At 38.5% G+C, this 27,854-nt stretch overlaps 1 protein-coding gene across 1 annotated transcript in view; it reads left to right on the top strand.

The window, feature by feature from the left end:
- The window catches only part of LOC131194513 (uncharacterized protein K02A2.6-like), a 151,970-nt gene that overhangs the window by 59,711 nt on the left and 64,405 nt on the right, over positions 1-27,854 (top strand). The window lies entirely within an intron of this gene.

The following is a 27,854-nucleotide window of genomic DNA, read 5'->3' as shown; positions in this document are numbered from 1 at the left end:
TCTGTTCCTATAGATAGAGTTTAGGTATACAGTTGAAATAGTTTAGTTTGATTTAATTTACTTTCCCCAATTTGAATCTTTGAAACTTGTTCAGTGGATCTTCCTTCCTTCCTTCCTTCCTTCCTTCCTTCCTTCCTTCCTTCCTTCCTTCCTTCCTTCCTTCCTTCCTTCCTTCCTTCCTTTCTGTGCTAACATTGTAACAGCATTTCTGGGTAGTGTGAGTTAAGAAATCTCTTCTGTATAAGAGCAAACTTTTTAGACATCAGTAGTAAGAAACTATTCACAACTATTGGGCTTGGTAATCTAATAAATATACAGTCACAATATAGAAGGTACTGTAGAGGAAGAATCTTGTATATTGCATCAATACTGGGATTCAACATTATCATACAAGGATGAAAACATTTTGATAAATTATATAATAAATTAACTATATAATTATGGACTACATTATGAACTCTAGCACAGCTTCTGAAATTTTCTTTAGGTTTTTGAGGATGGAAAAATATTCGGGTCTGTATGTGCATCTTAGTACAATACATTAACTAGTTTTCTTTAAATATTCCACAGTTCTTGCACAGTGAAACAGAACTGGAGACATCAGAGCATCAACTTGAAAGATCTAGGGCATTGACAAATCACATAATGCCTGTGTTCCCTTTCTCTTGTAGTGCTGTCAAAAATGGAACTCTGAATATGAATTTAGATCTCAGATTAGGCCTACCACAGTCAGGCTGCAATATTTCAAGTGATCACTATTTCGGTATCTCTTTGCTGTGATGATCTGGTTTTTACCTAAGGTGTTTTTTCAAGAGGCAACTGGACTTTCTGGTTTTTCTTTGAAGATATTTTGCTTCTCATCCAAGAAGCTTCTTCAGATCTGACTGGATGGTGGGAAATGGAAGGATTTATACTCCTTGCAGACAGCTGGTCATTTGCATTCTTTTAGAGAGTCATTGAGGCCACCTGGAGGTTTATCTGTGTCATCAGGGTCACCTGAGTGATGCAAATGGGTGTGGAGTCTTCTTGGAACTGCTGAAAGAACTGTGTTGTAGACTGGACATAGGTGATGTCATATCCACCCCCCTCTGTTGAGAGAGGGCTGTTCAATTTTGACCTAGATAATCTCTTTGATCCCTTTTTCAAACCAGATGTCCTTTCTGTCCAAAATATGGACTTTGCTGTCTTCAAAAGAGCGGCCTTTATCTTTTCAAATGCAGATGGACTCCTGAATCTAGTCCTGATGGGTTTGTTCCCCTGCTGTGCCATGCAACAAACTAACTGTCTGCAAGGAATAGAAATCCTTACATTCCCCACCATCCAGTCAGAGCTGAAGAAGCTTCTTGGATGAGAAGCAAAACCTCTTCAAAGAAAAACCAAAAAGTCTGGTTGCCTCTTGAAAAGGCACCTTTGGAACAACCATGTACTGGATGACTGAGAATCTCCATAGAGACCTGGTTTTTAGTAGCACAGATCCAGTAGTCCTAGCTTTGGCAGCATGTTTCCACCATTCTTAAAAAGAGTTCCAACGCACCTTTGAATCGGGGTAAAAAACATATAAGCTAGGCTCTCTTACCTTACACTATATGAACAAAATAAGTTGAGTATGATATTCTTTTTCTGTGGCAAACTTTCACATAGGGGTAACTCTACAGCTATGTGAGCTGGCTGATTGGGCAAGCTTTTCAGATGTGACTCATATTATACATTTCCCACAGTTGACTGCATTGCTTTCATGCTTGATGTCTATATGACATAGATCATCATTTCATTCAAATCAGTGTGAAGTATACATTTTGATAAGGGTTGTAACTCTTTGGTTGGAAACGGAGCATATAAAATGAATTTACTTATTATTATAAAAGAGCAATGTGTTTGGGAATACAAAGCTGACCACTTGCTTAAACTCAACCAAATAAACCTCCCAAAATCATATCATTATACATAAACAAATGGAAGAATAAAAATATAGTAAGGAGGAAAAAGACCCCAAATATTGAAGATTTTCTTTAAATCTTCCATTCTCTTATACAGAAGCAACACATAACCAGAAATGTCATGAGCAAAGGAGAATTAAGCATATTAATCTGCTCTCCATCCCTGCCATTAATATGTTATAGATTCTATCTCTGTTTTCAAATTCATTATTTTTTTAATGAAAAAAGAAAGATATTTTAATGGTAAAAATATCAAAATGATTAATAGTATGCCTGCTAATGACATTTTTAAAGTATTTTGGGCTGGAAATGTGACACTATAATCATTAAAAATCAGATTCAATTTCCAAAGGTACTAATCTTAAAACTTTATACCACCAGCAGAAACATTAAAAATTATATCCAGTGAATCCAGAAGCTTCTAATTGGATAGGGAGGGGTGGAAGAAACAGGAGCCCTGCCACAAAATAAATGTTCTTTCAAAAAATTGGAAAGCATTTTCAGCCGCGGGATAACAGCTGAGAATATATGTAGACAATATGCATGTTATGCATTCAGTATGGAAAAAATTTCCAAAGCACTGTGATCTTTTTTTCTTCTTCTTCCAAAGGACATGGATTGATCCAAGTGGTACATAATGGCACCAAATGAGGGGAGAGGGGGGAAAAAGAATCCAGTAATAAAAGCCCTTTCTCATGCATAATGCATCTACTCTCTCTATCAGAGCTTACATCACAATCCGAGGTTTAATTATTCCCGCCTTACACAGCACAGCAGTGTGAATGGAATGAATGTGTTCACTGCGGTTCTTTTGTGCACCTATTTTCTTTTGTAAATAGAGAGGGGGCAGCGGAATTGTTTTGTTTAAGTAAGGAAAAGCTGGTATCCACATCTCAAAGTGTGCCTCTTGGTGTATTATTTAGCATATCCAGACTTTTAGAACAGTAAATTGTTGGAACTTCTCAGCAAAATATTGACCCTACATTTCACTCTGGCATCTGCAGAATGTAAGAATTGTTAGCTTCTTGTTTGCACTCTCATGTGAAATGGATATGTGGATAGATTGGAACTCTGGTTCACTTCCAGAAGCATGCCTCAAACTTTGGCATGTTTGTATGGATTGCCAAAGTGAAACAAAAAATTACACATATGCTACACATCTAGACTTCCTCAAAATGCAGGAGTAGCTGTAGGCCTATTCCACTGGCTTCTCTCTCTTGGATCTCCTTGCTAAAATGTGGATAATGAAAGCAGAGCTCGTGCTGAATCTTCAACCTTACATCAGCATTTTATCCATATTATCCCATGGTGTCGAAAACTCCTGAATCCACATGCTTTCTGTTACTGTGTCTTGCAGAAAACATGCATTGACAAAATTAATTGAAAGTTTTGGAGAAACTTGCAGGCATATGTGAGATCCCTATGTCTCAGACCTACAAAACATGAAGAAATGCATGATTGCTTTGTGCAGGACGTTCTACCACTAAATTCAGGAATAGTGAGGTTTAGATTAAAGTGACCAGATTTCAGCGATTGCAAAGCGGGACACCATTGACCGGGGGGGGCGCACGCTGCGCTTGTGCGCTGAGTCTCGCCACCTGGCTGAAGGAGGAGGAGCGGCTGCTGCTTCTCGGCTCTTCCAGGCAGGCTCGGCTCTCCTCGGTTCTCCTCTCGGCTCTTCCAGGCAGCGGGCGATCTCGCGCCCCCTTCTCCACCACTCCCCTTCTCCGCCTCCTCCTCCTCCTCTTGCATTGCCACCTCCCATTTTCAGAATGGGAGTGGAAAAAAAAATCGGGACTTTTTTGAAATGCTGCGGGACGCGGGACAAATTATTAAAAAGTGGGACTGTCCCGCCAAAAGCACGACGTCTGGTCACTATAGTTTAGATAATTGTGGGCATGAGGTGGTAATTATTTATTTGCAGACATTCCAGCCTGAATATTAAGTTCTATGGACTTGTAGTTCCTTGTTTCCTATCTGGTTGTTCTTAAGGCTTTTCCACATTAAAACTTCAGCTGCATTTCTCCCATATGTAAACCATCTGGACATTTACGGTACCTTAAGAAGTCTCTTTGTGGATTTCAACCCATCCTTCCTCTTTGGCCATAATGATGACCAGATGTTCTGTCTGGATCATGGTTGACATGGTCAATTGAGAATTGGTTTCCTCTGATTCTTTTCCCTGTCCCAATCACACCAGGAAAACAATGGGCAGGTCTTTGAGGATTGAGAAGAGGAGGAAGAAACAATTTTATAGCTCCTCCTGTAACTTGGGCTAGAAGGAGAAAGCTGCCAATTTCACCAAGGAAAAAGAGAGCAATAGTCAGTATTTCATTGTCCTACCACTGAACATGTAGAAATCAAAACACAGGACCAGGGTTTCAGAGTAAGCATGTATATATTCTGCTGCAACAGAGGGAAAGAATTGGTAGAAATGGTGGCTCTTGATGGGGTTATCCCTCAGAGCCCAGACCAGCCAGTTGGAGCATTTATCTGAGACGGAATGAAACACAGTCAGTGGATCGGACTGCTCTCGTGTGCCAATAGAGGTGGGAAAAATACTAGTTGTGATATGGAACAAGAAAACTCAGGTGCCCTCCCAGCAGGCTAAGGCTGAGCTGAGGCAACCGGTCATCCATTCCTGTTTTCTTTAAAAAATAGGTGTTCTGTCCTTGCAGTTTTGGGCAAGCAGGAAGTGTCATTCAGCCTTTAGTTTCTAAAATATATATGGAATTAAATAAAACTAAGGAGAGTAGTATACATGGTCTGATGATTCATCTCTCCTAATGCTGTACTGCACAGGGCTAGAATATTTACTTACTTACTCTGTGCCTTGTAAACAATAAGCACAGTGTTCTGGGCAGACAATAATGCAAAGCAAACAATTACATAAAGACGAGACAAGTTTAAAACTACAAACGACAAAACGCTGTTTTACAGCATAAAACTTAATACAGCATAAAAATGCCTCAGAGAATAAAACTAATATACACAAAGCGATGAAAATCTCTACAGACCTTGAAGATCTATAAATCATTGAAGGACATGAAGATTTTCTTTAAAAAAAAACAAAAAACCTAAAATTAAAATCACCTAAAATAGAGACATTCCTCTCTAGGGAAAGCATTTTATAATTGAAATTCCATATCTGAGAATTCCCAGATTTTAAAAACCATCTGCTAATACTTTATTTGGCAGAAGCACCCAGATAAAAGTCTTAAAAGTCTCAAGAATCATGAATGTACAAGACTCGAAGGCAAGACACTGAGTCATACAGGGCTTCTAATATAAAACTATTTGAATTGGCCCCTCAAAAACATTATATAATATTCCATTATAATTCTTATATAACAAGTGTTGCACTTTACTGGACACAAGACAGTCATTATTTTCAAGTTAGTCCAACATTCATCTCATTTTGTCTTTACTAGAGATTACTAGAAAATGGAAAGTTCATAGAGAGATGTGCTGCATTTGGCTAAATCCAAAATTCTGAGTCAAGTATAGCATTCTGATGAAGATGTGTGTTGGTTACTCTCTTTAGGGCCAGTCTAGCCCACAGAATTATTATTGTGGGAATAAAATTAAAGGAAAGTTTTTGGAGAAAAGCAGATAAAACATAATAAGCAAACAAGCACTAACAAACAAGTACTAACATAAATAAGTAAATAAAATAAATAAATAAATAAAAGTAAGTAAAAAATAACATAAATAAGTACAAACAAGTACTAACAAACAAGTGCATACTAGGTATGTACGCCCCTTACCTCTTCAACACCAACCACTACAGATATATTATTGTTAATATAAACAATAAATAAATAAATCTTAAATCCAAATTGATAAATGCAAGAAGCATTGTTAACAAATTACCTGAATTTATCCTCTTGTTAAACAGTGGTACCTTCGATATTATATTTGTTTGTGAAACATGGTTGAACTCATCCCTCCCTGACTCCATTGTTTCAAACAAAGAATATCAAGTTTATCGATCAGATCGTGAAAACCGAAGAGGTGGTGGAGTGGCTATTTTTTATAAAAAGTCACTGAATCTAAAAAACATTCAAGTTGCACATAAACTTTATCTTCCTGAAACTATTGTATGCGACCTATCCCTTAACACCACACTTAGATTCTTACTATGCTACAGAGCCCCTGACTATGACATTACCCATGCAAATATGTTAATGTCACTGCTAACATGAGCTACCTCTTGCCCATATCCTCTCATCTTCCTGGGTGACCTAAATCTACCACTTATTAACTGGATAACTAATGAATGTATAACTGATCCAATCCATACTACACTATACAACACAGTTACAAACCTAAGTCTTGAACAACTTGTAACTAACAATACAAGACTCAACAATTGCCTTGTTGGAAGAAATATCCATCTGGGTTCAGTTCCAAGTGGGGACAAAGACACTGGAAACATGGAGGCTGCTTGGAAAGATGGTTTAATGGTGGCCAGGATCACATGACTTGAGATCCTGAACAGAAAAGGCCTGAGATCCTGTGTGCTCCCTGGCTTTATGCTTTTTCTGAGCTTTGAACTTTCTGGGGCACAGGAAGAGTATCCTGATTGGTTGTCAAACTCCCAGGTGGTCTAGGGGTCTTAGTTAACATTGTAGGTTGTCCCTCAAGCTTGCCTGAGCCTTGCCATGTGGTGAGTTTCTGTTCTATTGTGTTGCAAATGATGGGGGGGATTGAGTGAGCTTGGTTGAGGCTTTAATGGCCCATTGAAAAAGGTGGGGGGGGGAGTCAGGAAGCTGCTTTGTCTTTAAAACATGTTTCTCCATTTCTCATCCAGGGAAATATATTCTGCCTTTTAAGTATTTTCTAAAATATTTCATTCTTCTAGGAGGGGGGTGGGTGCTAAATTCCTACAGCCTTGACCTCATCTTCTGCAACAACACAAACTCAATTTATGGACTACAAATAAAAGAACCCTTTTCCAACAGCGACCACTGCATGATTGACTTTCATCTCAATATACACCCTTACACAAATCGTCATAACAATAGTATTCCTAACTACAACTTCAAAAAAGCCAACTATGACCTTATAAACAATGATCTCTCAACTCGACTGGCAAAATCTGTTCTCAACCTGTATAACTGCCGAAGAGCACTATAGAGTTTTCCTACTTGAAATCAATAGAGTCATTAAACTATACGTACCACAAATGACCACCAAGATCAGGAAAAGCAAACTACCCATATCAATAAAAAAGCTTCAATCCAAAAAAAAAATCCCTCTGGAGAAGAAACAAAAAGGGCTATGTAGCAAACTTCAAAAACCGCTACAGAAATATATGCAACCAAATAAAAACCGAATGCACAAATTACCACACCAAGCAAGAAGAGGACCTTCTGCACACAAAATCCAATCGTGCCTTTTATAATTTTGTGAACAATAAACTTAAAGACTCAAGATCCATCCCACCACTAAAAGATTCTAATGGCAATGAATGCAATGATGAAACAGTTAAAGCAAACCTCTTTAACACTTTCTTTGGCTTAGTTTTTGTGAACAGTGATGACACATACCCAACATTCCCAAATCGTACCACCAATGAGTATGACGACATAACACAAATAGATTTCACAGAAGATAATGTTGGAAAAGCTCTTCATAACTTGAAACCATCTCTATCCATTGGACCTGATGGACTATGTGCATACTTCTTAAAAAAACTTTCCACTAATATAGCAGATCCCCTAAGCATATAGCTTTGATAAAGCTTTCATGACCAGTTCCCTTCCCAAACTTTGGTCACTAGCCACAGTCATTCCAATCTTCAAAAAAGGAGACCCCAGCTTAGTTGAAAATTACAGACCAATCTCTCTATGCTGCGTCACCTGCAAACTAATGGAATCAATCATCAACCAATCCATTACCTTCCACTTAGAAATAAACAACCTACTCTCTAATAAACAATTTGGTTTCAGAAAAAAATTATCATGTAACTTACAACTTCTCCACTGTAAAAACATATGGACTACAAATCTTGATCAAGGCAAAGCAATAGATGCAATCTACATAGACTTCTGCAAGGCTTTTGAGTCAGTAGTACATGATAAACTTCTCCTAAAATTAAAATCCTATGGCATTTCAGGACCCCTTCACAACTGGATATCTACTTTTCTGTCTAACAGACAACAAGTGGTTAAAATTGGCAATGCTTTATCAAATCCTGTTCCTGTCAAGAGTGGCATTCCTCAAGGTAGCGTTCTTGGACCAACACTCTTCATACTATACATAAATGATCTTTGTGACCATATCTCAAGTAATTGTGTTCTCTTTGCTGACGATGTCAAACTATTTAGCATCACCAATAATACAGCTACCATTCAAAAAGACCTTGATCATCTAACTGCTTGGTCTAAAACTTGGCAACTCCAAATCTCAACCAGCAAATGCTCAGTCTTACGTATTGGAAAAAAGAACCCAAACACTAAGTACATGCTTGATGGACATTACCTTACAGATGACCCCCACCCTGTCAAAGACCTTGGAGTTTTCATATCAAATGACCTAAATGCTAAAGCCCACTGGAACTACATAGCAAAAAAGGCTCTAAGAGTTGTAAACCTAATTTTGCGTAGCTTCTTTTCCAAAAACACTACACTACTAACCAGAGCATATAAAATATTTGCTAGGCCAATTCTTGAATACAGCTCGCCTGTCTGGAACCCACACCACATTTCTGACATCAATACAATTGAACGTATCCAGAAATATTTTACAAGAAGAGTTCTCCACTCCTCTGAAAACAACAAAATACCTTATCCCACCAGACTTGAAATCCTAGGCTTAGAAAACTTGGAACTCCGTCGCCTTTGACAAGACCTAAGTTTAACTCATAGAATCATCTATTGTAATGTCCTTCCCATTAAAGACTACTTCAGCTTCAATTGCAATAATACAAGAGCAACCAATCGATTCAAACTTAATGTTGAGCCGGTTTGGGATGAGTTTGACCCTGTGGCTCCCGAGGACGTGGACAGGTTGTTGGGGAGGCTTCACGCCACGACATGTTTACTGGACCCGTGTCCTTCCTGGCTGGTACTGGCCACTCAGGAGGTGACACGAGGCTGGCTCCAGAGGATTATCAACGCTTCTCTGTTGGAAGGGGTTTTCCCTGCCGCCTTGAAAGAGGTGGTGGTGAGACCCCTCCTCAAGAAGCCCTCCCTGGACCCAGCTATTTTGGGTAATTATCATCCAGTCTCCAACCTTCGCTTCGTTGCGAAGGTTGTAGAGAGTGCTGTGGCGCGACAGCTACCCCAATACCTGGATGAAGCCGTCTATCTAGACCCGTTCCAGTCTGGCTTTCGACCTGGATACAGCACGGAGACAGCTTTGGTCGCATTGGTGGATGATCTCTGGCGGGCCAGGGACAGGGGTTATTCCTCTGCCCTGGTCCTATTAGACCTCTCAGCGGCTTTTGATACCATCGACCATGGTATCTTGCTGCGCCGGTTGGGGGGATTGGGAGTGAGGCACCGTGTATCGGTGGTTCTCCTCCTATCTCTCCGACCGGTCGCAGACGGTGTTGACAGGGGGGCAGAGGTCGACCGCGAGGTGCCTCACTTGTGGGGTCCCGCAGGGGTCGATTCTCTCGCCCCTGCTGTTCAACATCTACATGAAGCCATTGGGTGAGATCATCAGTGGCTTCGGGGTGAGATACCAACAGTACGCTGATGACACCCAGCTGTACTTTTCCACCCCGGGCCACCCCAATGAAGTTGTTGAAGTGCTGTCCCGGTGTTTGGAAGCCGTACGGGTCTGGATGGGGAGAAACAGGCTCAAGCTTAATCCCTCCAAGACGGAGTGGCTGTGGATGCCGGCATCCCGATTCAGTCAGCTGCAGCCGCGGCTGGCTGTTGGAGGCGAGTTACTGGCCCCAAAGGACAGGGTGCGCAACTTAGGTGTCCTCCTGGATGATCGGCTGTCGTCTGAAGATCATTTGACGGCCATCTCCAGGAGGGCCTTCCACCAGGTCCGCCTGGTTCGGCAATTGCGCCCCTTCCGTGATCGGGATGCCTTATGCACAGTCACTCATGCGCTCGTTACCTCTCGCTTGAATTATTGTAATGCTCTCTACATGGGGCTCCCCTTGAAGTGCACTCGGAGGCTTCAGTTAGTCCAGAATGCAGCTGCGCGGGTGATAGAGGGAGCTACGCGCAGCTCCCATGTAACACCGCTCCTGCGCAGACTGCACTGGCTACCTGTGGCCTTTCGAGTGCACTTTAAGGTGTTGGTTACGACCTTTAAAGCGCTCCATGGCTTAGGGCCTGGGTACTTACGGGACCGCCTGCTGTTACCACATGCCTCCCACCGACCCATACGCTCTCACAGAGAGGGACTTCTCAGGGTGCCGTCCGCCAAACAATGTCGGCTGGCGGCCCCCAGGGGAAGGGCCTTCTCTGTGGGGCTCCCACACTCTGGAACGAGCTTCCCCCGGGTTTACGCCAAATACCTGACCTTCGGACTTTCTGCCGCGAACTGAAGACACACCTTTTCATCCGCGCGGGGCTGGCTTGAATTGAATTTTAATGTCAAATTTTTATCAATTTTAAATGGGGTTTTAATGTAATGTAAATTTTAAATTTCCAGGCTAATTTAAATAAGTTTTTTAAATCGCATTTTAAATTGTACTTTGTATTGTTTGTTTTATTTTGCCTGTAGACCGCCCTGAGTCCTTCGGGAGAAGGGCGGTATAAAAATCAAATAAATAAATAAATAAAAAATAAAATGTTAACCGCTTTAATCTAGATTGCAGAAAATATGACTTCTGTAACAGAGTTATCAGGGCTTGGAACACATTACCTGACTCTGTGGTCTCTTCCCATAATCCCAAAAGCTTTAACCAAAAACTTTCTACTATTGACCTCACCCCATTCCTAAAAGGATTATAAGGGGCGTGCAGAAGAGCACAAACGTGCCTACCGTTCCTGTCCTATTATTTGCTTGTTTCTTTCTTTTCTTTTTTCTTCTTATATATATATATGCTTATACTTCCTTATGTTACCTCATATATATGTTTATATACTATATAATCTTTTTATTTGTTGCTTATATATAATGTTATGACAAAATAAATAAATAAATAAATAATAATAAAAATAAAGTAAGCAAGCCAGCAAGCCTCTGCAGCTGGATATTTTGATTCGACAAGTGAAGTAGGATCTCTTCAAGCAAACGAGAATCAAATATGCATAGCCATGGGGATTCATGCATAGTTTAGCATTGCAGAAAGACAGACTTTATGGCAGCAAATAAAATTCCTTTTTTTTTGTTGCTCTGTAATTTGTCAGATGAAAAGCAAGATGGAGAGAATGAAATGCATTGACTATGAGATCTACCTTCTAATGACAATGACTACTTTTTCAGGGGTTTCCCAACTACCATCTTATATTGCCATTTTCCACAAATATAATCTATTCATCCACAATAGTATCTCTAATACTTCTCACAAATAGCCTTTTTAAAAAGATATAGTCATGGGTGATGGCACTAATATCCATTTAGAGATGCAAAGAATAAGAATTCTCTAGTTCAGGGGTCTCCAACCTTTGCAACTTTAAGACTTGTGGACTTCAATTCCCAGAGTTCCTCAGCCAGCAAAGCTGGCTGAGGAACCGCCCTCCCCTGGTTTAGCAAAGGAGAAAAAACTCACAATACATCAAGATGATGCCGCAAGTTTGACACCCTGTGATAGTATAATGCTCGAAACAGAGGTGTCAAACTCATGTCCTCATGGTGCAGTCATGTGACATATCAGGACTCCACTCCCCCTTTGCTAAACTGGGCATGGGCGTGGCCAGCACGTGACACATCCTGCCCGCAGGCCCGCTCTAAAATCATAAATTAGTTAATGTAACGCTTTTCCCATAAATACAATTGATGGCTTGTGCAGGCAAAGTAAGGCAGGTCAAGAGCCTACTGTATCCATTGTTTTCTATTTTGTTTAGCCTGGCAAAGCAGGAATGAGTTTTAACCACAGTCCCACTTGGCAAACCCCCTGCTAAATTGATACTGAGTCTCTAGGGTTCGTGACCTACCATTTGAGACCTCCTGCCTTACACAGTAAGGTTTCTGAAGTTAATGATTCTATGAACCAGTAACCCTCTAGCAACAGGACGCCAAATGTTGTATCTCTGAGGCATGCCACAGAAACCCTAGGGTGGTTGGTTAGGGGTGGGGTTGGTTAAGTGCCTCCTGAAAAAAATTGACAATGAATGGAAAATAAACATATTTCTGTCCATTCCACCACAAGATGATGTGATTACTTCAAGCAAACACATTCTAGAAGCACTCGTGGGATGCATGCAACCAACCCTGAATTTCAGACGAAGATTGAGCAATTCAGTGTTTAAATTCCATTCTGTGGGATGGAACACACAGCATTTTGCAGAAGGTCACCCAGAAGATCAAACTGATCTGCTGCAGTACCAGCATTCTTTAAATTTAACAGCATATATTCCCGATTGCAGGCAAGACAAGGACAGCAAATACAAATTGTTGAGGATTCCTCAATATAGCTTGTACTACATCATAGTGAGAAACCTCCTGAAAGGCATAACAACATATTGTATATAGGTCAGAATGCTTCTTGTGTAATCTATGATTAGGGAAAATTCTGCTATCCTAAATGTCATCAAGTCTTTGTGGCTTTAACTGTAGCATAACGTGATAATTTTTTGATATTGCACTGACCTAGAAATCAGATGCTGTCTTGTCTTAAACAAGTATTTGCCAGTAAAGCCAACCAGACAAGGTCATAGAATTGCTGTGCATCTCTGCCACCATTTTTTGTTGCAGTGGGTGATTTCCTCCACTATCTTCTCATCAGCTGAGACAAGCTGGAGTGAAACATCCCAACTTCTTTGAAGCCCAGAGAGAAATATGAGGAACATGGTTCATCAGATTACCTGCCAAGCACCAAACCTATAAATGTTCATCTCGTATTTCTAGCACTTGAAAGAGAGAGAGAGAGAGGGTGAAAAACAGTTATAGGCATGTCTTGGGTTAAGTGGAGCAGGAGTTCATCAGCATTCAACACCATTGCCATGGCATGAAGGATAAAAAAAATAACAGGGAAACATGAGAAGACAAGTAGATAAAAGGAAAGCTCTGAGAAGAAAAACATGTTGTTTCTTAATTGAGGTGGAGGAAGTCATTGCTTGCACTTTTTGCTCAACAAGAAGCCTTCCCGCTCTCTTCTCCCAAGCTAGGTTAAAAATGCAGTGCTGGCTGTTTGCTCCTAAAGTTGCTATAGGATCAGTCAGTAATTATTTTGTTTCTGACAATGAGAACAATCAACCAATGGAACAGCTTGCCTTTGGAAGTTGTGGCAGCTTCATCACTGGAGGCTTTCAAGAAGAGACTGGACTGCCATTTGGCAGAAATGGTGTAAGGTCTCCTGCTTGGGCGTGTGTGTGTGTGTGTGTGTGTGTGTGTGTGTGTGTGTGTGGACTTGATGACCTACAAGGTCTCTTCCAACTCTGTTAATAGCATTCAGCAATAACACTTAGACTTCTATACCGCTTCACAGTGCTTTACAACCCTTTCTAAGTGGTTTACAGAGTTAGCATATTGACCCCAACAATCTGGGTCCTCATTTTACCCGCCTTGGAAGGATGGAAAGCTGAGTCAACCTTAAGCCTAGTGAGATTCGAACTGCCAAATTGCAGGCAGGTAGCAGGCAGCAGAAGTAGCCTGCAGTACTGCATTCTAACCACTGTGCCACCACGGCTCATCTGTTCGATATGGAAGAAGAAGGGAAAGAAGGGGGGGAAAAGTTTCCTCCAATATGTCATAGAACTGAAACTAAGGACAATTTGGAATATTTGTAGTACCACACTCCTTACTCTAAGGTTCACTTCCTATACAAGTTCGCCTCTCTTCTTTTTTCTACACCCTTTCATGGTGCTAAAGAGTTTGTCTGTGGAACGATAGGCTTGCTTTTCCTGCTGCTATGTTGAGCACATTTCTGAAGCATGTTAATAAGCTGCACAGACCTACTTTGTCATATAAATGTACAGTATATGCGATGCTGCCGTGGATCCTCTTGCCATAGCTGAAGAACAATGTAAACCACATTTAAACCCCCAGTGCTACTCTAAGTATTGTTATGTGTCTCCCAAAGATGCTTTTGGTGAGATGGGTAGCTATACAAATTTGATTACTAAAATAAATTATAAATAAATAAAATTCACAGTGGCTATATCAAATGGTCTTCCCTAACCAGACGTTCTCAGATGTGTCAGCTTATAAATACCTTGATTTCAATCAAAACTTCAGACAGGGCGTAAGCAATGAATCTCTCCAGAAATTGACTGTACTCAAATGCTAAGAACAGAGGAATCAAGCAAAAGCTCAAATAATTAAAATTACTTTTACTACAGATACTGTATGAGTGGCATGGTGGCCTAGTGGTGAAGACACTGGCCTCCCATTCAGAAGGTTGTAACTTCAATTTTACTTACTTACTCACTGCAAATTCCGCATGGCATCAGGAAGGGCATCCGTCCAGTAAACACTCAACTCCATCCAGGTGCACCAACTCTACCCTGAATTAAGGAATTACAGGGTCGTAAAAACAGAGTTATTATAAATACTTATAAGAAATTCTAATAATGAAGAAATCCAGACTACATAGTGCTCCAGACTGCTATGTAGTTGAACTAAGGCTAAATTTTACAAATCTTTCTTTTGCTCTTATATGGCACTGGATGTCTTACCACTTGTTTCTTGAGTTTGGATGTGGAAGGTGCTTTTGACAAATTTGAACAATGGTGTGATCTCAGGCCATTTCCATCTTCAGCTGTTACGTTTTTCAATGACCATACTAAGTGGACATGGTGGAAATATGTAAGGGTTGAGGGCTGCTGAATAAGCTTTCACAAATAAGGAGTGAGAGCAAGACTGTATTTCCATGGGCCACTTCTGGTATCTCAGAGCCTTTCAAATATTCATTAATGTAAGAACAGTTGTTATATAATAAAACTTTAGCAATATAATAATATGACAGAAAAGGAGAAAAAAACCATCAATTATCGGGAAAATGTTAATGTTTTAACCATAGAGTAAGGATTATTTTATATTTACATTTATAAGTGCTGTGAGAGAAAATTGGAAGTTGTCTTTTATAAATCTTTTTTTAAAACTTTGCCTTTTACTTTTTACTTTGATTTCTGCATCTTTGTTTTTGCTCTTTTCTTCTCTCTTTTATTTTTCTGAATTTTTCATTTTAATTATTAGTTGTTAGTTTTTATTTTATATTAAAAAAATAATAATTTTAAATATTAAAAAGAGAAAAGTAGGAAAAAATAGAAAAAGTAAACAGGTACATTGGTCTTCTCCATTTCCATAAGCAAAAGAGAATTGGCTTTTTTTCATTGTCTTCAGGCCCAGTTTAACTTACTTACCCCCTGGGTTTTGAACTGGAATAGATGCACTTGCTCTGTTTGCCTCGTACACTTAACCAGGCTAAGGAGAGGTTCAAGGTGGCTTAGCAAAGGTTCACAGGATATCTGGGATCATATGGATTTAATCAGATGAATTGTGCAAAGGCACAAAAGAAGAAGTTTAAAAGAAGCTTACCTCTCTTTTCTTTCACCTGGAACAGAGATAAGTATCTCATCTAGAATTAATGGCTGGAAGTTTTGAAAACAGGATAATTTTTTTAAAAATTCAAAAAGGACCACATATATCTATATACTGTGTGGGTGGGGGAGTACACACATGCAGACATACATACATGCCAATAAAAACCACTTAGCAGAAAGAAACCACATTTAAACCCCCAGTGCTACTCTAAGTATTGTTATGTGTCACCCAAAGATGCTTTTGGTGAGATGGGTAGCTATACAAATTTGATTACTAAAATAAACTATAAATAAATAAAATTCACAGTGGCTATATCAAATGGTCTTCCCTAACCAGATGTTCTCAGATGTGTCAGCTTATAAATACCTTGATTTCAATCAAAACTTCAGACAGGGCGTAAGCAATGAATCTCTCCAGAAATTGACTGTACTCAAATGCTAAGAACAGAGGAATCAAGCAAAAGCTCAAATAATTAAAATTACTTTTACTACAGATACTGTATGAGTGGCATGGTGGCCTAGTGGTGAAGACTCCCACTTCTGAAGACTCCCATTCAGAAGGTTGTAACTTCAATTTTACTTACTTACTCACTGCAAATTCCGCATGGCATCAGGAAGGGCATCCGTCCAGTAAATACTCAACTCCATCCAGGTGCACCAACTCTACCCTGAATTAAGGAATTACAGGGTCGTAAAAACAGAGTTACTATAAATACTTATAAGAAATTCTAATAATGAAAAAATCCAGACTACATAGTGCTCCAGACTGCTATGTAGTTGAACTAAGGCTAAATTTTACAAATCTTTCTTTTGCTCTTATATGGCACTTGATGTCTTACCACTTGTTTCTTGAGTTTGGATGTGGAAGGTGCTTTTGACAAATTTGAACAATGGTGTGATCTCAGGCCATTTCCATCTTCAGCTGTTACATTTTTCAATGACCATACTAAGTGGACATGGTGGAAATATGTAAGGGTTGAGGGCTGCTGAATAAGCTTTCACAAATAAGGAGTGAGAGTAAGACTGTATTTCCATGGGCCACTTCTGGTATCTCAGAGCCTTTCAAATATTCATTAATGTAAGAACAGTTGTTATATAATAAAACTTTAGCAATATAATAATATGACAGAAAAGGAGAAAAAAACCATCAATTATCGGGAAAATGTTAATGTTTTAACCATAGAGTAAGGATTATTTTATATTTACATTTATAAGTGCTGTGAGAGAAAATTGGAAGTTGTCTTTTATAAATCTTTTTTTAAAACTTTGCCTTTTACTTTTTACTTTGATTTCTGCATCTTTGTTTTTGCTCTTTTCTTCTCTCTTTTATTTTTCTGAATTTTTCATTTTAATTATTAGTTGTTAGTTTTTATTTTATATTAAAAAAATAATAACAATTTTAAATATTAAAAAGAGAAAAGTAGGAAAAAATAGAAAAAGTAAACAGGTACATTGGTCTTCTCCATTTCCATAAGCAAAAGAGAATTGGCTTTTTTTCATTGTCTTCAGGCCCAGTTTAACTTACTTACCCCCTGGGTTTTGAACTGGAATAGATGCACTTGCTCTGTTTGCCTCGTACACTTAACCAGGCTAAGGAGAGGTTCAAGGTGGCTTAGCAAAGGTTCACAGGATATCTGGGATCATATGGATTTAATCAGATGAATTGTGCAAAGGCACAAAAGAAGAAGTTTAAAAGAAGCTTACCTCTCTTTTCTTTCACCTGGAACAGAGATAAGTATCTCATCTAGAATTAATGGCTGGAAGTTTTGAAAACAGGATAATTTTTTTAAAAATTCAAAAAGGACCACATATATCTATATACTGTGTGGGTGGGGGAGTACACACATGCAGACATACATACATGCCAATAAAAACCACTTAGCAGAAAGAAACAACATTTTTTTTCCTACCAGTTTGATTGTTCTGTTTAACTGAAGGATGGTTGGTTGCCTATCCTTTACTAAGCCAGATAAGAGTTTACTTCAAAGTAATTGATATAGATAAATTAATTGTGTGAAGCCAGTCATTGTATATCTGACTTGGAGGTAATCACTATAGTTCGAATGTGGTACTAACTCCTCTTCCTGGATGTGGCTGCTGGCAGATTTCCAATTTAAGGTGATTTAAGGCCTAATTAAATGTTATATTCTCCCCCTTTTGACTGAAGGGAAGGATATGCTTATAGTGATGATGATGATTTTTCAATCCATCGCTACAGAAATGCAAATAAAAGGGTGAAATTTAATTTGGAATCAGACCGAGAAAGGCAGCAATAAAATCATAAATATATGCACAAACTTAAAATAGATTTGATGTGCAATTCTTACCAAAAATGCCAGAGCAAGGATATCGACTTCACCCAAGTGAACTTTTCTGAGCATTTCCAATGAAGCCATAAGGCTGCTAGATGCTTTTATGATATATCTTTATAGCTTTTTGAATTAGTAACACAATAAAGAAAGAGTAAAGGCATTGTGGAAAGCTGACAGATTCCGCCAACGGGCAAACGATATATTTTTGCCCACACAAAATTGCTCCTTCCCAACCTGCTTTATTTCACATGATCACGTTGCTTGAAAAGATATGGAATTCCATCTCATTTTCTCACTAGATAAGAAAGCGACTAAATGAATAATTTGATTTTGAGATGGAAAGCTTACACCATTGTGAGAAAGACTGTTCATTCATCTGGGTGACTATTAACATGCTATAAATCATGATCCAAGTAAAAATCTTACTTGTACGCTGAACTTGCATGGAAGCAGCTTGTTCTTTTTGCTATAGACCATTATGAAATGACTCAATGGCTTAAAAATGCTGGAGAAGGTCTGTTCTCTGGCAGTTCAAGTCCTAGCACTGCATGACAGGGTGAGCTCCCATCACTTGCCTCAGCTTCTGCCTACCCACCAATCCGACAGCATGCTACATGCAAGTAGATAAGTGGTGACATTTCATGCAGATCGTCGGACCCTTGGTATTGCTCAGCCTGCCTAGATGCAACATCTGACTACTAGGTGACATCTATGGTGTGAGAATGCCCCGGATAATACCACAGGATTGCAAAGTTTGCTTCTTGTGGTGCACCCTGGATAGCACGTGAGCACAAACTAAATGGACCAGCATTCTTTGGCAGCCAAATAACTACTCTGCACTAACTCTGTAGTCTCCTGGCTAATTCTACCATCACCATGCTCTAAATAAATAAATAGACCATTATGGGCACAACATAAACTTATCCTATAGGGCGTTTTATATATATAAAATAATAATGTATTCTATAGCCTACATAATTAGCCTTTTTAACAAAATCTTGCCATGTATCGCATAATAAACCTAATCTTGCGTAGCTTCTTCTCCAAAAGCACTACTCTACTAACCAGAGCATATAAAACATTTGCTAGACCAATTCTTGAATACAGCTCGACTGTCTGGAACCCATACCACATTTCTGACATCAATACAATTGAACATGTCCAGAAATATTTTACAAGAAGAGGTCTCCACTCCACTGAATACAACAAAATACCTTATGCCACCAGACTTGAAATCCTGGGTTTAGAAAATTTAGAACTGCCGTCTTCGACATGACCTGAGTTTAACTCATAGAATCATCTGTTACAATGTCCTTCCTGTCAAAGACTATTTCAGCTTCAATTGCAACAATACATGAGCACACAATAGATTTAAGCTCAATGTTAACCGCTCCAATCTTGATTGCAGAAAATATGACTTCAGTAACAGAGTTGTTAATGCTTGGAATACACTACCTGACTCTGTGGTCTCTTCCCAAAATCCCAAAAGCTTCAACCAAAAACTATCTATCATTGACCTCACCCCATTTCTAAGAGGTCTGTAAGGGCCTCTTGTGCTCTCATAAGAGTGCCTACCGTTCCTGTCCTATTGTTTCCTTTCATTATATCCAATTAATATAGTTATTATATATTCATACTCATATATATGCTTATATATTGTATAATTTTCTCATGCTTATGCCTATATATAATGTGTGACTAAATAAATAAATAAATAAATAAATAAATAAATAAATAAATAAATAAATAAATAAATAAATAAAAATAATAGCTGGGGACACGTTGCATGCATTTACATCAGGATATCTTAATCAGCTCAAGAATTTATTTTCAATATCAAAATGAAGCACACAGATCTTTTGCCTCCCCACCCCACAAATAACTTCTGATTTTATTTCAGTAGTTTTGGGCTGAAGGTGGTGGGGGGTCTTTATTAAACATTGCAGTTATTAAATGTGTAGACTAATTCCAAATGTAATATAATATTGTTATATAAAATAATAATGTATTCTATAGCCTACATAATTAGCCTTTTTAACAAAATCTTGCCATGTATCGCATAATAAACCTAATCTTGCGTAGCTTCTTCTCCAAAAGCACTACTCTACTAACCAGAGCATATAAAACATTTGCTAGACCAATTCTTGAATACAGCTCGACTGTCTGGAACCCATACCACATTTCTGACATCAATACAATTGAACATGTCCAGAAATATTTTACAAGAAGAGGTCTCCACTCCACTGAATACAACAAAATACCTTATGCCACCAGACTTGAAATCCTGGGTTTAGAAAATTTAGAACTATGCCATCTTCGACATGACCTGAGTTTAACTCATAGAATCATCTGTTACAATGTCCTTCCTGTCAAAGACTATTTCAGCTTCAATTGCAACAATACATGAGCACACAATAGATTTAAGCTCAATGTTAACCGCTCCAATCTTGATTGCAGAAAATATGACTTCAGTAACAGAGTTGTTAATGCTTGGAATACACTACCTGACTCTGTGGTCTCTTCCCAAAATCCCAAAAGCTTCAACCAAAAACTATCTATCATTGACCTCACCCCATTTCTAAGAGGTCTATAAGGGCCTTTTGTGCTCTCATAAGAGTGCCTACCGTTCCTGTCCTATTGTTTCCTTTCATTATATCCAATTAATATAGTTATTATATATTCATACTCATATATATGCTTATATATTGTATAATTTTCTCATGCTTATGCCTATATATAATGTGTGACTAAATAAATAAATAAATAAATAAATAAATAAATAAATAAATAAATAAATAAATAAATAAATAAAAATAATAGCTGGGGACACGTTGCATGCATTTACATCAGGATATCTTAATCAGCTCAAGAATTTATTTTCAATATCAGAATGAAGCACACAGATCTTTTGCCCCCCCACCCCACCAAATAACTTCTGATTTTATTTCAGTAGTTTTGGGCTGAAGGTGGTGGGGAGTCTTTATTAAACATTGCAGTTATTAAATGTGTAGACTAATTCCAAATGTAATATAATATTGTTATATAAATAATTAATTACAAAAAATTTAATGGTATTGAAAAGGAGTGGGGTTTCTTTTCTTTTTTTCTATCCAATCACGATTTTACAACATGGTTACAAATCTACATGCATTGTAGGATATGTTCCCATGCTTCAATAATTAAGTATTATCTACACAGATGGGATCAATTTTATCCTAATAATCTTTAGTTTTGTAATCTTTTTTCAGGCTTTGTTTGCTTTTCAATTTAAAAGCAGAAGTTATTAAGCAGATTATTCTGGGAAGTGTAAATTAAATCTTTTGACAATTTACGTTTGGTCTAGCACTACGATTCAAATCCCATGATAGGCTTCTTATATTCTCCTAGAGGTGGAATTCCACCTTTTTGTGTTACACATAAACTGAAAGAATGAAGTAGTATATATTTAACTTTCTATTCAAAGAATGAAAACTAAGGTTTAAATAACATAACAGCCAACTTACGAGCTTTTGTTCACAAGCTACCATTGTTCAGAACCAAAAGCATGGAGTGATAGTTTCATTTTACATACAGTGTTCAATTTTAGCAAAAAATACCCATGCTACTTTTCTTGATTGAACATATCAACCAAACTGACACAATTTCATTTTCATGGCTGAATTCAGCCTTGGGGGAAAAATAAGGAACAAAGACCTATAAAAAGTCAATTTCCTCTTACTATAAATAACTGCGCTTAGCACTGGCATACCTTCCCAGGTGACTTCCCACCCCTTTCTAGTTTAACACCATCAGTTGTGATGAAATCTGTTGAGGCTTGTACCATACTTTATTCTGTCATCCACTTGGTCAAGTGAAGCATCACTCGAAGTACCTTCAAGTACGTCTCCATGCAGTGGCTACTGAAGATGGTTTTAGATAGAATTGGCAGGGCCACACCACTCAGTTCCATTGAACATAGCATAGGGATATGCTTTCAACAAAATGTGTAAAATGAAAATATGATCGATCACACCCTACGTTAAATAGACATACTGTTTTCCATACTGGATAGGCCAGTGATGGCTAATCCTTTTCGGACTGAGTGCCTAAAGCACGCACGCACACAAATGTGTGTGCGTACACCCAAACCCCCAATATACAATGAGCATGCGGCCCCATGCATGCACCGTGCCCCTGTACATGTGCATGCAGCCCCCTGCAAATGCCCTGCCCCTGTTCATGTGCGGCAAAGACCCAAAGATCAGTTGGCTGGTGGGAGGCGTGTGCGCATGCACAGCGGAGCTGAACTGGGGTGATGGCTCACGTGCCTTCAGAGTGGGTGCTGCGTGCCACCTCTGGCACACGTGCCATAGGTTCACCATCACGGGGCTAGGCAGAGTTCTAGTCCCTGAAAGATTATACAGAAACCAAAGGACATATAACCAGTTCAGAGAATGATAGAAAAAGCATAGTCTGTCTGCTGAAGCTAGGTAGTTTGTGGGTTGGCAAAGATTTGATTGAGAACACTGTATCAGGAACCCAACAGTATTCAAACATTGGCAACTCCTTGAAAACCATATGGAGGCGGATTCCAATATTTTTGGTTTATGCCAGGGGTGTCAAACTCAAAGTCCATGGGCAGGATCTGGCCCGCAGGGTGCTTAAATCTAGCAATTTAACAGCAAAGGACCAGCCTGTGATGCCTCTGCCAGCAAAAACACCCCTTGGGAGGGCCATGTGCAACCCTCCTGAACTCTGTTTTTGCTGGCAGAGGGTCGCAGGAGGCTGTCACAGCTGAAAACGGATCTCGGGATCCCATTTTTTTCTGGCATAGCACTTGGGACACCACAGGCACTCCTGACATGAGTGATATTGAGCTGGCCATGCCCACCCTGGCCCCCCAAGGTCAAACATAACCCTAATGCAGCCCTCAATGAAATTGAGTTTGACACCTCTGGTTTACGCTAAGCCTTTTCTCTCGATTGGTTTCTAATTCTGCCCCAGTTGCAAGATTGGAATCAATTGAAGATAGCAAAGGAAATCAAGAACAAGTAGTAGCCTAAGCATAAATCTGTCCTGATTCAGGTTCTTAGTTGGACTCTGGTATTAAAAACTTAGAGAAATGGGATTTTCTATGTTTATTAGCAGGATATCAAATTAATTCGTTCTCTTGGAGTACTATGATCGTTACTTACTTGAACCATTATCATAATATTTAGATGCTGCTGCTTACAGTTTTTTAGACCAAATATGTTTAGTTCTCCTTTTACACAACATGTAGCTATGTCTGTTTTATAACTCCACAAGCCACATGCCCAGAAACAGAAAATTGGGAGCCAGCATTTCTCAGCTTGAATATTGATTATACAATATCTGCTTCAGTTCCTCTGGGAATCATCCAATGGTTCATTTCCCATTAGCAAACAGTTTACCCAAGCTAAAGATAATGTTTCAGATACTATAAGAGAAACTACAGTATAGCAAGTCAGTTAAAGCAACTAAATCCCAATGGGGAAAAAAAAAGAATTCTTCAGCTATTCAAACTTTTTCCAAGAGTAAGCAAACAAAAATATACATGTTATAAGATCTTTACCGCTCTTTGATGCTTTCAGATTTTCTATATCAATTTTTAAGGGAAGTGTTCATAGCTAAACACCAATTGTCTTTCAAGGAATTAGCCTGATTATTTCCCGTGGATTTAGATAGTCCTGATAATCAAATTAAAGGAAACAACACTGAAAAGATATACTATTGAAGCAGCATAGAAGCGGTCTCAAATCAATCAATGTTTTATCTGAGGTTTAATTGAGATTTGAAGGGTTAAAAAACCAAAAAAGTAGTTATTTTAGAGCTTTTAAAGAAGCCATCGTAAGTCCCCAGTATTTGCTAATGATTATGAGATTAAAATGAGTTCTTTGAATGGACAGTAGTATTCTCTGCTTACACATCAAGGCCTGCTTGAGAATAATCCATTTTAATGGACAATTGATGTCCTAAATAAAGCCAGCTGAAAGTGTTCCTAGATACAGTTATAGTGAAAACATTCAGGAACAACGTAAAACAGCTGCGCAATGTTTTCCATATTTAATTTTAATTAATTGAATTAATTAAATAAACATAAAGTGATCACTACCCATGTGTGCAATGATTTCCCATTTTATTTAGATAACCATTAAATTTTAATGGCTATTGGAGGATTCGTAGAACTTTGGAAATCCTAGGTACTAGTGAAGTCACAAGCTGGACCTCCTTCTAAATCTTTCAATTTTATTCTTCTGGAAGTGATGGCAAACCTTTTAGACACTGAGTGCCCAAACTGTGTGTATACCCAAACTAAAAGTTGTGTGCATGATGCATGTCTGCATGCACCAACATGTGCAGCAGAGACCTGAAGACCAGCTGGCAGAAAGAAAGAAAGAAAGAAAGAAAGAAAGAAAGAAAGAAAGAAAGAAAGAAAGAAAGAAAGAAAGAAAGAAAGAAAGAAAGAATACTTAGATTCCGTAGCATCTGTTGGCAACAAGGGGTGTACATAAGAGCACCAGCATGCCTACCGTTCCTGTCCTAATGTTTCCTTTGGTTGTATTCAATTTGTGTGGTTATTTCATGCTTATACTTATATATATTGCTGTGTTTGACAAAATAAATAAAAAAATAATAAATAAAATAAATAGGGAGAAGTGTTCTCTTCCTTTCCTTAATTTGTGACATAGAATTATTACCCTAAGGAACTATGGAATGCTGAATCCCTGACATTCCAGCTTTTAGTCAAGCATTTCAAAAGAAGGATTTTTTAAAAAAAAAACAGCAACCAGCAGTTAAAACAGGGAACATGAAAATGAATCTCAAAATAGACAACAGCCTTCCTTTCTTCCTTCCTTCCTTCCTTCCTTCCTTCCTTCCTTCCTTCCTTCCTTCCTTCCTTCCTTCCTTCCTTCCTTCCTTCCTTCCTAATCCACTAAAGAGATTGTTTTGCACCTCTTGCTCACAAGAAATGAGATATGAATAAAGTTTATTCAAATAAAGTTTTCTTTTTTGATCGGTTTAACTACGTAACGGAAATACTTACATTAAGGCGTATGTAATTTTTAAATAGAAAAAGATAAAACAATATCTGAGAGGAATATGCTGACATATGGCTAAACAATTATGGATGCTTAATTCTTAGAGATTAAGACAAACCTCTGAATCATGATGCGATGCTTGGAAAAATCCATATAATTAAAAAATCTGGAGTCTGAGTATTTTCCAAGGTCATTCTCACTTGATAAACTTCTGATCTTTTAAAGTTTTAGAACATTAAAACTTGTCATTTCTTTGGAGCAGGAATAGAGAATCTATGTTAAATTATTCACAGATGTTGGTGTTCAGAATCATAGGATTTCATTTATAGAAAAAAGGGTGATATATCAAAGAACATTTTCCCGAATTTGCATTCCAGTATCCATTCAAACTAGTATACACATATATTATGCTACATTGTGTGCATCTTAAGATACAAGAAAAATAACTGTTGGACTGGGTCAGCTGGAGGCCCATTTAGTTCTCATATTCAGTTCCTTGCAATAGCCAAAATCCAGAGAAATCCCACAGACAGAACATAAATCCAATTGCATTTTCCCCTTCCAAAAATAGCAGCTAAAATTTATAGATAATACACATTGCACATACTGCTTTTTTTTTCTTTTAAGGAATATTGATGTGAGAATACAAAGGCATCATGATTTTTCTATGCAGGGTGATTTACAGTGCAATTATGTACATGCTTATTTTAAAGAAAAACTAACTTGAAATAATTGGTGAGTTTTAAAATCTGCATTTGAGAGGATACTGCATAGACTTTACATGGAAAATCGGGAAGAACGGAGAACAGCATTGAGGAGAAATAACCATTTATTAAACTATCATTGAACCCCAATTTCACAAGGCAAATGCACCCCCTCCCCAAATGGGAAGCAAAGATCCTCAAAGGGATTGAGGGCCACAGGGTGTGAAATCCTAGGAATCCGATTCGTTTGCAAATTTTGGGGAAGCTAGACTGGTTCTTTCCTGTATATCTGGGGTTATTTGTGTTGTTAACTGCACTTTCAGGAGACCATTGTTAAAAAGAGGTCATTAGGGGCATGTCCCCTGAATAAGGGTGGAATGTTGCAGCTTTTCACCTTGTTATTATGTCACAATTCCCTCATTATGGTTGCCTTCAGTTGTGCTATGAACAGGTGAGCAGCCTCTAGTCTTTGGTTCAGAAAGAAAGCTTTGAATGGAAGCAGGGAGGGCTAGTTTGAATCTGATAGGATTAGACAAAGAGAGGAGCTGTATCTGAGCCTGGTCACATCTGAAAGACAGGAAGAATAGAATAGAATAGAATAGAATAGAATAGAATAGAATAGAATAGAATAGAATAGAATAGAATAACAGAGTTGGAAGGGACCTTGGAGGTCTTCTAGTCCAACCCCCTGCCCAGGCACATTTTTCTACTTTATCTAGTAGTAGGTTATGGTCTACTTTATCAAATGCTTTGCTGAAGTCAAAATAAATTATCTCAACAGTATTCCTCTGGTCTACTAATTTTGTCATTTTGTCAAAGAATGCGATAAGATTAGTCTGGCATGATCTGTTTTTGACAAACCCATGTTGGCTTTTGGTTATTACTTGGTTTGCATCTAGATGTTTAGTGATTCGTTGCTTGATTATCTTTTCCAGAATCTTCCCTGGTATTGAGGTCAGGCTGATAGGTCTGTAGTTTCCTGGATCTGTTTTTTTTCCCCTTTTTTGAAGGAAGGAAGGGGATATGGCCCTCACATTCTTTGATAACATGTTTTCTCCACTATAATTACAGATATGGGAAATGAAGCAAGGTATATGTGCAATTACTACCATAGTGTATTATTTTTTTGTTTATTAGTCAGTTCTCTTCGTGCGGGTGCATGTGTATCTGTGTGTGAATAAATGAGCATACATAATATGCACTTTTGTTAGATCCTTGAATTGTATAAGGCTCTCCACATTCACTTCAGGGATGAAATCCAGCTGGTTCTGACAGGTTCTGAGTAGTTCAGAGAACCAGCAAATACCCCTCTGGCTGGCCCCAGAGTGGGGTGGGAATGGAGATTTTGCAATATCCTTCCCCCAGGAGTGGGGAGGGAATGGGGATTTTGTAGTATCTTTCCCCTGAAGTGGGGTGGGAATGGAGATTTTGCAGTATCCTTCCCCTGCCATGCCCACCAAGCGATGCCCACCAAGCCACACCATGCCCATCAAGCCACATCCACAGAACTGGTAGTAAAAAAAATTGGATTTCGCCACTGATTCACCTCTAAAGCTAAAATGGTGTAAATTATTGTGAATTGTTGCACTGTCATTTGATAGTACACATTGTCGCCAAATGACGGTACAACAATTCACAATAATAATTTACATCATTTTAGCTTTAGAGGTGAATGTGAAGAATCCCTGAGAGTCTGTAAAGAAGCATGCAGTGAAACTTAACGATTGCAAATTGTTGCATAGCCCATTTAAGCGCCATCATTTGGTCATGATTGCTGCTGAAGTCCCTTCAACATTATTTCCTCTTCCTTTTCCTCATTTGGGATATGACAGGGCTGTGCAAAACCTGGAAGACACAACTTCACTTTAGTAAAGATTTTACTGAAGCATCATGACCAATCTGACTACAAAGCAGCTCAAATGAATGCTTTGACTTGAAACACCGCTCATATACCTTAGTAAAAACCACTGATTCCAATTGAGTTGTTCCAATGGTTTGGATGAAAATGATCCTTTGGCCAGAGCAGAACAATTTTGTACCATCCTAGGATCAACCTACAGAAGAGAAAAATATACTTAAAAGAAGAATCAAGGTACAAAATACTTTCATCTTCAAATCACAATTTGCCCAGTTGCCCTTTATTGCTTTTACAACTGGACTTTCTTTGAAGAAATTTAGATCAGATTAATGATTTTCATTTTCCCTAGTTTTATTCTTATATAACTTAATATTAATGAGAAAT

The sequence above is a fragment of the Ahaetulla prasina genome, chromosome 1 (genome assembly GCF_028640845.1).
Source record: "Ahaetulla prasina isolate Xishuangbanna chromosome 1, ASM2864084v1, whole genome shotgun sequence".
NCBI lineage: Eukaryota > Metazoa > Chordata > Lepidosauria > Squamata > Colubridae > Ahaetulla > Ahaetulla prasina.
This window is presented reverse-complemented; position numbering and strand designations above follow the sequence as displayed.